The sequence below is a fragment of the Bos mutus genome, chromosome 2, assembly GCF_027580195.1.
Source record: "Bos mutus isolate GX-2022 chromosome 2, NWIPB_WYAK_1.1, whole genome shotgun sequence".
Classification (NCBI taxonomy): Eukaryota; Metazoa; Chordata; class Mammalia; order Artiodactyla; family Bovidae; genus Bos; species Bos mutus.
Genome location: NC_091618.1, coordinates 5,725,756 through 5,738,177, shown reverse-complemented (window position 1 = coordinate 5,738,177; position 12,422 = coordinate 5,725,756). Strand labels below are relative to the sequence as shown.

The following is a 12,422-nucleotide window of genomic DNA, read 5'->3' as shown; positions in this document are numbered from 1 at the left end:
TTGCTGCCAAGTCTCCGTATCCCTTATCCATTGTGTGCATGGGAGTGCATTAGTTAATATAGTTGGAATGCAGGAAAAACAAGTAGTAGCCTTGGCATTAGCAACATTGAACCTTTGCCTTAGTAAGTTCTTTCTTTGTTGTAACCCACTGCACCTTTGCTCCATAAGAATGTAACTTTAGTACTTTCTGAGGGTGACACAGATTGGAAAAATAAAGAAAAAACACTTTAAGGGAAAACAAGTTTTCTGGTTGACGAACCTTTATCAGAAAAGGGTCATAAAATGTCAATAGGCCTCCAGGTCAGAAGATAATGTACATAAGACCCTTGTAAATGGAAAGGTATGCAGAAAACATCCTGGTTTCGATAAAGGTCAAAACTGATGGAATGTTGAGCTGACTCTGCATCTTTCACTTCTGGAAATGTGTAACTCAGGGTATAAAAGCTCCTTTTGAAAATAAAGCTGCAGACACCGCTTCACCTAAGCTTGGTCTCCCCGTGTCATCTTTCGCCGACACCATTCATCCTGAGGGTATCCCTGGACTCTGCTGAGGCTGGACCCTGGCAGACTGTGGAGCCCTAACTTCCTGCAAGACTGTCCTATTCCGCTACTCAGGCCACCCTGTGACCTGACGCCTCTGTGTCTATTTCATAGATGAACTCCATTTGCCTCTCCTCTCAGTGCTGTAAGCCTTTTCTCTTGTCTTTTAAGAAGTGGCGATTATTTTCGTCTCAATCTTTCTCTCACTCATCACCAAGGATTATGACAAGAGGGTTAACTTAAGGAGCTAACTCAAAAAAAAAAAAAAAGGTAACTTCTCTCTTGCCTTTAACTTTTGTAAAGAGCCTATGGGATTCCATAATATTTTCTCAAAAATGTTCAAAGAAATACATGGAAAATTTCATCCTCAACATTTTGCTGCCCAGGATAAAAAAAACAAAACCCAGAAATCTAGGGGCCAATTATTCTGCTGTCTTGGACTCTGACCTTAGAAAATCTCCCTCTGGTTTAAATCTGACTGGAACTGAGGGCAGCTGACAGCAGCTATAAGTACCAGCTAGAAGAGCAACTTGAGTCTAGGTGGTCAGATTTAATGACTACCGGGGCTTCGGAGCATCACTCAAAAGTTATAGCACTGCACCAAACTTATGGGTATGGGCTAAATGAGTAAGAACAGCAAGTTTCACTGTTATTTAAATTTATAAGTTTTTACTATGTTCCCAACATCATGTTAGCAGCTAGGTACTCGAAACAGTGACAGGTCTTTAAAAATCAACTCGTATCGACTGCACTAATAAGACCAGATAAAGAGAAGGCAGGGCAAAAGCAGAGAACATAAGAGAAGCGGTAAAGAGGGAGAGAGAGGGGGGCTTACCGTTGGCAAACAGTGGATTGAGTGAAATATTGTGATGTGAATTAGAATGTAAAGTGGTACAGAACCCACCTCAGTATCAGCTCTCAGTGGGAAAGAATCTACCTGCCAGTGCACGAGACAGGGCTTCAATCTGTGGGTTGGGAAGATCCCCTGGAGAAGAAGATGGCAACCCACTCCAACCTCTTGCCTGGGAAATCCCATAAACAGAGGAGCCTGGTGGGGTACAGTCCCTCAGGTATTAAGAGTCGGACATGATTTAGGGACCAGACGACAACCAGCAGGCGTTTAGAAGTGTGGCTCTTGACCGTCTCCCTCGCTTCTGCTTTTCCCTGGCTGGTTGCAGTTGAAAATATAAAAAACAATCTTAATAAGGAAATAAATGAGTTGGGTTCTAAGCCTGACCTTAGCTCTGAAACCATGAGTTACTTAACCGTTCACAATCTGTTTTCTCAAGTGCAAAATGAGTGAACATGTATATGGGAGCTGACTTTTACGGTTGAAAGTTCCATCATAATTTTTAAATTGGGATAGCGGCATCTATTGCTCAGTCCCTGCGAGGATCACAGGAAGTGATTGGGTGAAGCACCTCGCGCGGTGCCTGGCGCTTTCTAGCTGTTCAGTGAGCGGAAGCTCTCGTCACCAACATGGTATTCTGTTGTACTTTTTAAGTTCTGGGATGGGGATTAGAGGAGAACAAAATGAGAACCAGTGAATTAAGACTGGACTTCAGTTCAGTTGCTCAGTCATGTCCAACTCACAGCGACCCTATGGACTGCAGCACGCCAGGCCTCCCTGTCCATCACCAACTCCCGGAATTTACTCAGACTCATGTCCATTGAGTCAGTGATGCCATCCAGCCATCTCATCCTCTGTCGTCCCCTTCTCCTCCTGCCTTCTATCTTTCCTAGCATCAGAATCTTTTCTAATGAGTCAGTTCTTTGCATCAGGTGGCCAAAATACTGAAGCTTCAGATTCAGCATCAGTCCTTCCAATGAATATTCAGGGTTGATTTCCTTTAGGATAGACTGGTTGGATCTCCTTGCAGTCCAAGGGACTCTCAAGAGTCTTCTCCAACACCACAAGTTCAAAAACATCAATTCTTTGGCACTCAGCCTTCTTTATGGTCCAATTCTCACATCCATACATGACTAGTGGAAAAACCATAGCTTTGACTAGGCGGACCTTTGTCGGCAAAGTTATGTCTCTGCTTTTTAATATGCTGTCTAGGATGGTCATAGCTTTTCTTCCAAGGAGCAAGCACCTTTTAATTTCATGGCTGCAGTCACCACCTGCAGTGACTTTGGAGCCCAAGAAAACAAAGTCTGTCACTGTATCCATTATTTTCTCATCTGTTTGCCATGAAGAGATGGCAGCGGATGCCATGATCTTTGTTTTTTGAATGTTAGGGACATCTAGCATCTGTAGAAGGAAAACCTCCCTAGAGTAGGTCTTACAGGCTTCCTTCCCACTCTTTTATTCTCTTTCCTTTCCCCTTACTGCTTTATTCATTCCATTCAACAAACATGCACTGACTGCCTACAGTATGTAGGACACAGAGCTAAGTACTGAGAATGGGAAAGAGAGAGAAGAGGAGGGATTCTGAGGGGACAATATAATCAGATGGGCTTTTGGAGGAGGGTATCTATGAACCATCAGAAATGATATGCAAAATTTTTTGAGTATGTGGGTGTATACAACTTCTCTGAGAAGTTCTGGAGGGATTCTAAAATGAATTTTTTTTTTTTAAAGAATGAAAAGTATAATAAACTGAGCAAGAAGCAAACAAAATTTATATAAGCAAAAACATAAAATACTCTTGAAAAATCACAAAATTAGTCTTGAGGAAATAGAAATATGGACCATGATCCTTGGATAGAAAATTTCAACCTCATAAAGATGGCAGTACTCCCTAAACTACTTTATAAATTAAAACATAATCTCAATAAAAATACCACCGAGTGTTTTATCTGGAAATTAGACAAACTTATTATGAAGCTCATATGGCAGAATAAACAAGCAAAACAGCCAGGAAAACTCTGACAAGGAAAAACTAATCCCTCCAGATAGCAAAACAAATTACAAGCCACTAAAATTGAGATAGTTTTGTAATGGCGTATTAATTGACAATCAAACCAATGGAACAAAACTGGAAATCCGGTAGGAAACCCAAACGCACATAAGAGTTTAGTAGTATCTGCTAAAGACAGCATCTCAAACCAGTGAAGAAAGGATAAGAGCCTTTAATAAGTAGTGTTACAATAAATGGCTGGCCACTGGAAAGAATATAGGACTCGATCCTTCCTCAAACCAAATGCCAAGATAAATTCCAAATGGATCAGACTCTTAGATTTTTTTTAAAAAAGGTGAAACCATAAATTTTTCTAGAAGAAAACATTAATGAATTCCTCATAAATTGAGAATGGTGCAAACTTCCTAACTCTGACTCAAAATCTAAAGTAATACGCTGTAGGGCTGATAATTAGCACTATATAAAGATGTAAAACTTCACAGCAATAACACAACATATGTAAAAGTCAGGCACATGACAAACCGGAAAAAATACCTTTGTAACTTATACCACAGACATTGGGCGGATATTCTGAACTCATAAAAGGAGAAAACAAATTAAAAGTATACTGAAATATTATTTCTTACCTATCAGATTGACAGAACCCCAAAAACTCTGGCAGCAAGACTTAAGAGAAAAAGAAAAGAAGGGTCAGGCAGGAAATAAAAACTTCAGTGAATGTCCCCTATTACACAGTTCTGATTTTGGAACCATGTACATGGTTTTCATAGTTAAAAAGACAAAATTAAATTTTACAAGGCAATTCTTAAATTTTAAAACAAAAATCAGTCTGATTATCAAGTTGGTGGCATAACCACATAGAGAAAATAATTATATCAAGAGACTTTGGGACAGTGTTTGATGCTACTGCTGCTAAGTCGCTTCAGTCGTGTCCGACTCTGTGTGACCCCATAGACGGCAGCCCACCAGGCTCCCCCATCCCTGGGATTCTCCAGGCAAGAACACTGGAGTGGGTTGCCATTTCCTTCTCCAATGCATTAAAGTGCAAAGTGAAAGTGAAGTCGCTCAGTCGTGTCTAACCCTCAGTGACCCCATGGACTGCAGCCTACCAGGCTCCTCCGTCCATGGGATTTTCCCGGCAAGAGTACTGGAGTGGGGTGCCATTGCCTTCTCAAATAGTGTATATTTGAAGGACAAAAGAAACCATATAAAAAACTAAAACATTCAGCAATCTAATGGTCAGTACAGATAACAGCATTGCTACTTGCCTGGTTAATAACGTGACCAGAGAAATCCAGAGTGAACGAACAGCCCCAAAGCCCCAGAGCATGGCCCACTGAGTGTTAATGACTGATGCTCAAGTAGAAGGGTGAGAGGTGAGTGGAGACAGTGCTAAGAGTTGAGGCTTGAGACAGGCACAGCCAGGGTTTGAGGGCAGCCCAAGCCATGCCAAGGAACCGTGCAGAGGATTAGCCTGGAGAGTAACATGTTCAGATCTGTGCTTTATAAAGATCACAAGCAACAATGTACAAATAGACTGGAGAGAAACAAAGCTGGGAAGTTGGCCAGCCAGCTAGAAGACTGTTGTGGCAGTAATTCAAGACAAGAGAGTACAGCAGCTTTGGCCAAAAGAGAAAGGGGATTTCAATGGGCTTGTAGTCTAAATAAGTGGGTGCCATTTGTAGATGGGGAGTAGAAGGGGATGGATAGTTGAAGAGAAGGGGAAGAACACTGGACAACTCCCGGGTTTCTACCTCTGGCAACACTGTGGCGCCATTCACGGAGATGAGGAGCCCAAGAGAAGTGGCAGATGAAAGAATGGCAAGGAGAATGGAGCCCCTCGTGGGGGCAGGGAGCTAAGGAAGTCAAGAAGAAAGACCCAACTGTCAGGCCACAGTCCTAGAAAGATGGGAAACAGGTGGAACTGGAGAGTTAGATTACCTGTAGTAAAATTTTCTCAAAGTCAGAAACAGAACCATATACTGTTCACTTATGATTTTATATTTTTTAAAAAGTCAACCAACCAGTATTTGGAGCCTAAAAAGCTATTTAGCCTTGTGATCCTTTGTTTCTCATCTCCCTCAACATTCCTGGGTCTTTTCCTTCACAAAACATACTCTATGGTATGTCCCAGAATCAGATTCTAGTTACAGCAGAGGTCACCCATGCAAACACCTTCAGGGGTCACAGACGTAAAATCTCTGATGTTTAAAAGTAAGCAACTAATTGGTAAATGCTACATGGGCCAAACTCTGGCTTAAACTGTTTTCTACTAAGGTCCCATTAAATAAATATATATCCTAACATACAGATGGGCTTTCCCAGGAGGCTCAGTGGTAAAAGATTCCACCTGCCAATGCAGGAGATGCGGGTTTGATCTCCGGGTCGGGAAGATCCCCTGGAGGAGGAAATGGCAACCCACTCCAGCATTCAGGCCTGGAGAATCCCACGGACAGAGGAGCCTGGCCGGCTGCAGTCCATGGGGTCGAAAAGAGTCATCACGACTGAGCATGCACACACAGAACATAAAGATGTAAAAGATATTTCCTTCTTCCCTGTTCCCCACCCCGCTTTGGGTACTAATAAAACCAGAAAACATGTCTACAAATTGGCTTTTTCAGAGGTCCTAACACTAGCTAAAGTCTGAGATGAAAAGTGAAAGATGAAAGTGAAGTCACTCAGTCGTGTCCGACTCTTTGCGACCCCATGGACTGTAGCCTATCAGGCTCCTCCATCCATGGGATTTTCCAGGCAAGAGTGCTGGAGTGGATTGCCATTTCCTTCTCCAGGGGATCTTCCCGACCCAGGAATCGAACCTGGGTCTCCCATATTGCAGGCAGACGCTTTACCGTCTGAGCCACAAAGTCTGAGATGAGTCTGGTTTCAGAGAGCAGCTCTGCTGTCACAGGGGGGCCCCAAGACAAATGCAGGGCAGTGCCCTCTCCCCCTGTGCTGCCCCTCTGAATCTACCCTTCTCCTCCTCTCTCCCCTTTATCCCTGCTTTCTAACCCTGAGAAACTGACTCTATCTTCAGAAAGTTGATGCCTAGAGCCAAAGTACTGGGCTTCTATGCTCTTCCCTTTACCTGTCGGAAGAAATGACTGTTTTATCTGCTTACCAGGCAGCCGAGACAACATGTCCCCACTCACCAGCCTCGAGTGAAACAACAACAAGGATCTCTAAAGCATCTCTGAAGCACTTCGCTGGGTAAAGGCTTCTGCACAAACATTCAACTATGCTCAACCGGTTTAGACAGGAAACAAAGCCAGAAAAGATACTTTTCCATCTTTGAGGTCAAGGGCAAAGAAAAACAGAAAGTACTGGTTTTAGGGGGACTCTCCTCGCTGTTTCAGTTCAGTGGTGTATTGTATGTTCTTTGTCGGCTCTGTACCGTTGGAGGGGTCTAGGACCCACCCCTCTGAGATCTGACTAAAGTACAAGCATACCTCATTTTATTGTGGTTCAAAGACAGTGCATTTTTTACAAATTGAAGGTTTGTGGTAATCACGCATTGTCAGATGATGGTTAGCATTTTTTTACTAAGTTTTTTTAAAAATTAAGGTATGTACATTGTTTTTTTTAGACATAATGCTATTACACACTTAACAGACTAGTATAGTGTGAACATAGCTTTTACATGTCATGTTTGAGAAATTAAGAAATCAAAATTGAGAAACTGAGAAATCAAACAATATATGTGACTCACTTTATTGCAATGGTCTAGAACTGAACCTGCCGTATCTCCACGCTATGCCTGTAATGGGCTCTTTTCCCAGAATTAAAAATGGCATTTACACAAGTCTGCAGGCAAATTCAAAGGCTTCATAGGTCCCCTACAACCTGACCAGATACCCCAGATTAACAAGTTGATGCAGATCAGCAGTAACATATTTACTTTATCTATGGAAATGAAATACTTGATGTCATGATTTTGAGGATATGCAGTTACATAACACTATTAGGGCAATGTTAGGAAAGATAGTTTTCTTTCCCTACCCTTCTCTCCCTTGAGAGCTGTAGGAGTCTTAAAACTGCACTCTGTGTGAATGAAATACCACACCCACTGCACAACTTAAAGGAAGTGACAACCTCATCTCTGAATTTAAATGCCCTTAATATTTAATTCTTTCCTCTCTGTGGTTATAGCTTGCTTTCTCCACGTTATTAGGATGATGGCTTTAGAAGGCAGGCTATTGGAGATCCAGAAAAACCACATATCCCAATTCAATTTCCTCGTGAAAATCAAAGAGCTCACGCTCTTGAAGAGTTGAAAGAGGCTGAAGGGTCACCGCCTCCCCCCAGGGTGCTGGCACAGGCAGTACTCCAGAAGGGTAATGTAAATACTCAGTACAAGGCAACAGGGCACACCAATTTGTTTTTCAATCTATTTTATTTCAGTTCAAAGCATCTTTGCAGACAGATAGTCCAAGAAAACAAGCCACACTTTGGTTATACTCAGTCTTCCTCAATCTCCAAAAGCAGGTGAGGACTGCCCAAGTGTGGCGTGGTTCCCTGCACTGCCTGTCTGCAATGATGCTTTGAACTGAAATAAAATAGATTGAAAAACAAATTGGTATACCCTGGCTTTTCCTGCAGTTTTATATTATCCTTCAAATAGTGTTACCACCTACTCTTTACTGAAACCCAACAGACCCAACTCACAGAGTAAAACTGCAAGAGTTTAAATGCGAAGGTTCCACCCAAACCTAAAATAGCAATTTAATTCAGGGCTTGCTGGTTAACACTGCATTAACACGCCACTCTCTGTTGGGTTCCCTGCTCCATTTGCTGGGCTGGATCCCATCTTCTGGTGACTTACGCAGTACGCTTACTGGAGAGAGTGAAAGTAAAAGTAAAACTTGACACTGCTGACCTTCCTATATACTCTGCTTGGTGTATTACTGCCTCTGTGAATTTTCCTGTTTATGAGCCCAAACATCATCATGTGTCTTTACCTGTGCAAATAATCTACCTGCTTCAAAGCATTCAACATTCTGCTTATAGTATGCAACATTATTTTGAAAACTTTTAGAGGAAACCCCAAATCATTTGCAAACAAATTCTAAAATTACTACCAACTAGAATAAGCCTATCATTTGCTTAGAATGAAGGAATGCAAATATTTTCAAGCTTAAAACACCAAAACGATGAAATACACTCTACAGACACTTGTGCAATTTTATTAAAAAAATTAAACCCCATTTGGAAATGTTCCCCTCTTAACATAAAGAAAAAAATGAGACCTGTCCCCCCCCGCAAAGATAAAAACATACACACATATACCCATGCACAAACACACCCTCAAATTCAACTGTAACGCACTTCTGAATTTTTGTTATTATTTTAGCACTTTGAGTGAGCTTCTCTGGTGGCTCAGACTGTAAAGAATCTGCCTGCAATGCAGGAGACCCAGCTTTGATCCCTGGGTCAGGAAGATCCCCTGGAGAAGGGAATGGCTAACCACTCCAGTATTCTTGCCTGGAGAATTCCATGGATAGAAGGGCCAGTGGAGTACAGCCCATGGGGTTACAGAGTTGGACAGGACTGAGCCACTAACACTTTCACTTTCCAGCATTTTAAGTAAGTTTCCATTTGGGGCCAAACTTGGCTGTTCTAACTGGAATTCAGCAACATGTGTAACAAAACACACACAAGAGTCCTCTGGTACCATTATCCATTATCCACATGTATCAGATAAGATGATGACTTGTAACTGGCCCAAGAGATGCCCCTTTTTCAGCAATAACGCTGGGAACAGGGCCAGGACTCAGAGCACAGGACTGTGAGACCCAGCACAGTCACCGGCTTCTTTCAGCCCTGTGCTCTCCAAGTTGGTGCCGTCTCACAGTGCTTGAACTGCTGAAAAGTTCTTCCTCCTCAACTCCTTCCCCTTTCCCTTCTTCTGAACTGGATCCTAGTCACTGCACAAGTTTCAGCCTAAACTACCCAGAAGAGAGGCCTCTGGGGACAGGCGGTCTCCCAAGTCAGCACTGCTTCGCTTCCTTTACAGCAGCTGCCACAACCTGGAATGACTTGGCTATTCTTTTAATGTGTTAAGACACTGGTTTTAAGTCCATGTTTCATCCTGGTAATCCCAGGCACACTGCTGTCTGGTAAACAGCAGCCACGCAAATATTTGCTCAATGAATGACCTGCGTTTATTTAATATTTACCAAATGCCAGGTTGTGGGCACTGGCTAGCAGCTGATGTAAAAACAAGCAAGGTGTGGCACCTGCCCTTGAAGACCTCCCAAGCAGTAGGAAAGATTTAGTAAACAGATGGGTAATGCAGGGTGGTTAGTGTGATCAGTTTAGGTTCAGACCCCAGCTCCCTTAGGCATTAGCTATGGAACCTTGGGCATCTCTTCCAACTGCTTCCTCATCTTTAAAATAGGACTATCAATACAACCTATGCCATAGTGTTGGTGTGAGGAGTAAATGACAGGCTATGGAAATAAAGCACATAATGCAGTCCTTGGCACACAGGAATCAGTCAATAAAAATTAACTATTAATTTGACTATAAAGACGCTATGACAGCTGTATATGAAATTATCTTTGATTACCTGTATGCCATCTGTCCAAGCCTCTACAGAATTTAGTTCCACGGAAGGGAAGAGATGACATTGATCTTGTTCACCATTGTATTTCTATTTCCAGGAGTCTGAATCATTGCTAGTATTTTGTAGGCACTCCACAAATACTGAATGCTTAACTAATGCATGCATACAAGCATTGGGTACTCTGAGTCTACTTGTTAGTTAAACTAGTGATGAATAGTTGGGTTTGGGAACAACTCCTATAAAAGAACAAAGTCTAAATTAGAAAGTGGGGGTGCAGCAGAAGTTTGATGATTTAGCCAAGTAAGAGGAAATTTTCATTTTGAGGTTGTAATTAAAATCCACAAACCATACAAAGATTTGGCTTCCATTCCAAGGAAGAATCAATAGTGCCAGGTTGACAGATCTAAAAGAATAAAATCTGAACAGAATGAGATGGGTCCCCAGGCAAGTGGCACCCAGGAGCAACTTGCCAGACCCGTAATCTATGAGGCTCTAAAACAGCTTAACCTCTCAGAACCTGGGCTTTCAACCCACGCAAAACGGACACATGGACGGACAAAAGTTGCTGGCACAAAAGCGCTGTGCATTAATATAAATAAGTATCTGGCTTGCTGCAGGTGCTCAGTAGATGATACTGTTATTCAAAGGAAGGGAAACAATTCCATTTTGAATAATAAACCAATAAAACCAGAAGTAATGGGAGCCAGAGTGTGTGGTTAACTACAGAGCTCTGGGGTGCACAGGGCAGTTGTAACTCGAGTTTCCCACTCGGGTGGGAAGGGGCCTGAGGAGTCCCTGAAGCCTGAAGGACAACACTAACCCAGCCTACTTGTGTCTACAGCTGGTCCTGCCACACTGCTGCGAAAAGGCCAAAGACAGCGTCGGCTTTGGGGATCAAGGCATCAGATTTAAGTCTTGCAACTACTCAAATTCGCTCTTGCACGAGGAAAGCGGCCATGGACAAATATAGAAACCACGAACACGGCTGTGTTCCAAGAAAACTTCACTGATGGACACCGGAATTTGATTTCCTGTTAACTGTCACAAGTTATGCGAAATACTTTCTCCTTCAACCAGTAAAAAAGAAAAAAGTAAAACCTTCTTAGCTCCCGGCAGACAAAAAAAAAAAAAGGGAAGGGAGGGGAGCGGCGGCTTTGGGCCAAGGGCACAGTTTGCCGAGGCCCGGAGAAGGGTAGGGATTTTAGGGGGGGCGGGGGGAAAAAGTGCGAGGAGCAGCTGCGAGGAGGCCTCGGATCACGCCGAGCAGTCGGCGATGCGGGGCGAGGGCAAGTCCCCGGCGGAGGGCGGGCCCCAAGCGGGGCCTGGCCCGGCCGAGCATTCCGGCCGGGACCCCGGGGCAAACCCCTCGGCCTGAGACGAGAGTGGGGCCTGCGCTCAGGAGTGTGGGCCGCTCCGGGGGTACGGTAGGGGAGTTCCAAGTTCCCCCCGGGGCGGGAACAGGCGGCTGGGAAACTCGGCAGGGCGCAGCGGGCTTCGCCAGGCCGAAGGGTCTCTGCGCGCCCCTCGTTTGGGGAGCCTCCCGGCCCTCAGCGGCAAAAGGGGTCTCCAACGCGGAGTCCCGGCCCCGTTTCTATGGTTACCTGTTCAGGACCGATTCAAACTGCCGTTCTTTATTGACAGCGCCATAGAGGACACGAACACTCCTACCCGAAGGGAACAATAAAGCTTTCTCCATTCAACAGCGCCAGAGACGCCAGAGAGCGGCCATCTTGAGGCCGGCGCTGAAGGCGTATGAAGAGGGGGAAGGGGCGGCCCGGCCTGCCTCGCGCGCCACAGTCACGTGCTGGGGGAGGGGCGGGCCTTACGGGGGGCGTGGCCTGCGTCGCGCGCGCACGCGCGCGTGCACTCTACCAATACAAACTCGCTCGGACCCGCCGGTTGCTAACTCCTTCTCCGACCTCTGACCCTTGACCCCTCGCCCCCCCTCCCCACACTCTCTGAGGAAATTCTAACGGGTTTTCACCAGCCTGGGTGAGGCCGCGCTAAGGTTCTCTCATTTCAAACCACGGAGAGAATTAGGCACCAAAGGTTTCTTTCCACTTTTCCAAAGACAACAAGTTCACTTGCAAGACAGAGACGTGACCCAAGCCGAGTCCCCAAACGCCTCGTTGTTGGTGGAGAAGCTTGGCTCGGACGTTAAGAGGCCATTTTAGGATCCATGGGTTTGGGGGTCAAGTGATAACTTTGCTTTTGCTCTGTTTTTCTGTTAACATGCTGTCGCACCCTATGCATTCCAGTTGGGGGCTCCTCTTGCCACCTTCACACAGCTGGACAGATGAAATCATATCCAAACCGCTGCTGCTAAGTTGCTTCAGTCGTGTCCGACTCTGTGCGACCCCATAGACGGCAGCCCACCAGGCTCCCCCAGTCCCTGGGATTCTCCAGGCAAGAACACGAGTGGGTTGCCATTGCCTTCTCCAATGCATGAAAGTGAA

The 12,422-nt window shown here is 44.5% G+C and overlaps 1 protein-coding gene across 9 annotated transcripts in view; it reads right to left on the bottom strand.

The window, feature by feature from the left end:
- Positions 1–11,705, bottom strand: part of ZBTB40 (zinc finger and BTB domain containing 40) — a 78,292-nt gene extending 66,587 nt beyond the window's left edge. For 7 of the 9 annotated variants that reach the window (XR_011466851.1, XM_070382815.1, XM_070382806.1 and 4 more), the window contains exon 1: positions 11,568–11,705. The gene's annotated coding sequence lies outside the window, so the exon portion shown is untranslated. Of the gene's footprint in view, positions 1–4,030; positions 4,071–11,567 lie in introns of all 9 variants that reach the window. The other 2 variants (XM_070382810.1, XM_070382823.1) reach the window with 1 other exon arrangement.
- Between the last annotated feature and the right edge of the window lie 717 nt (positions 11,706–12,422).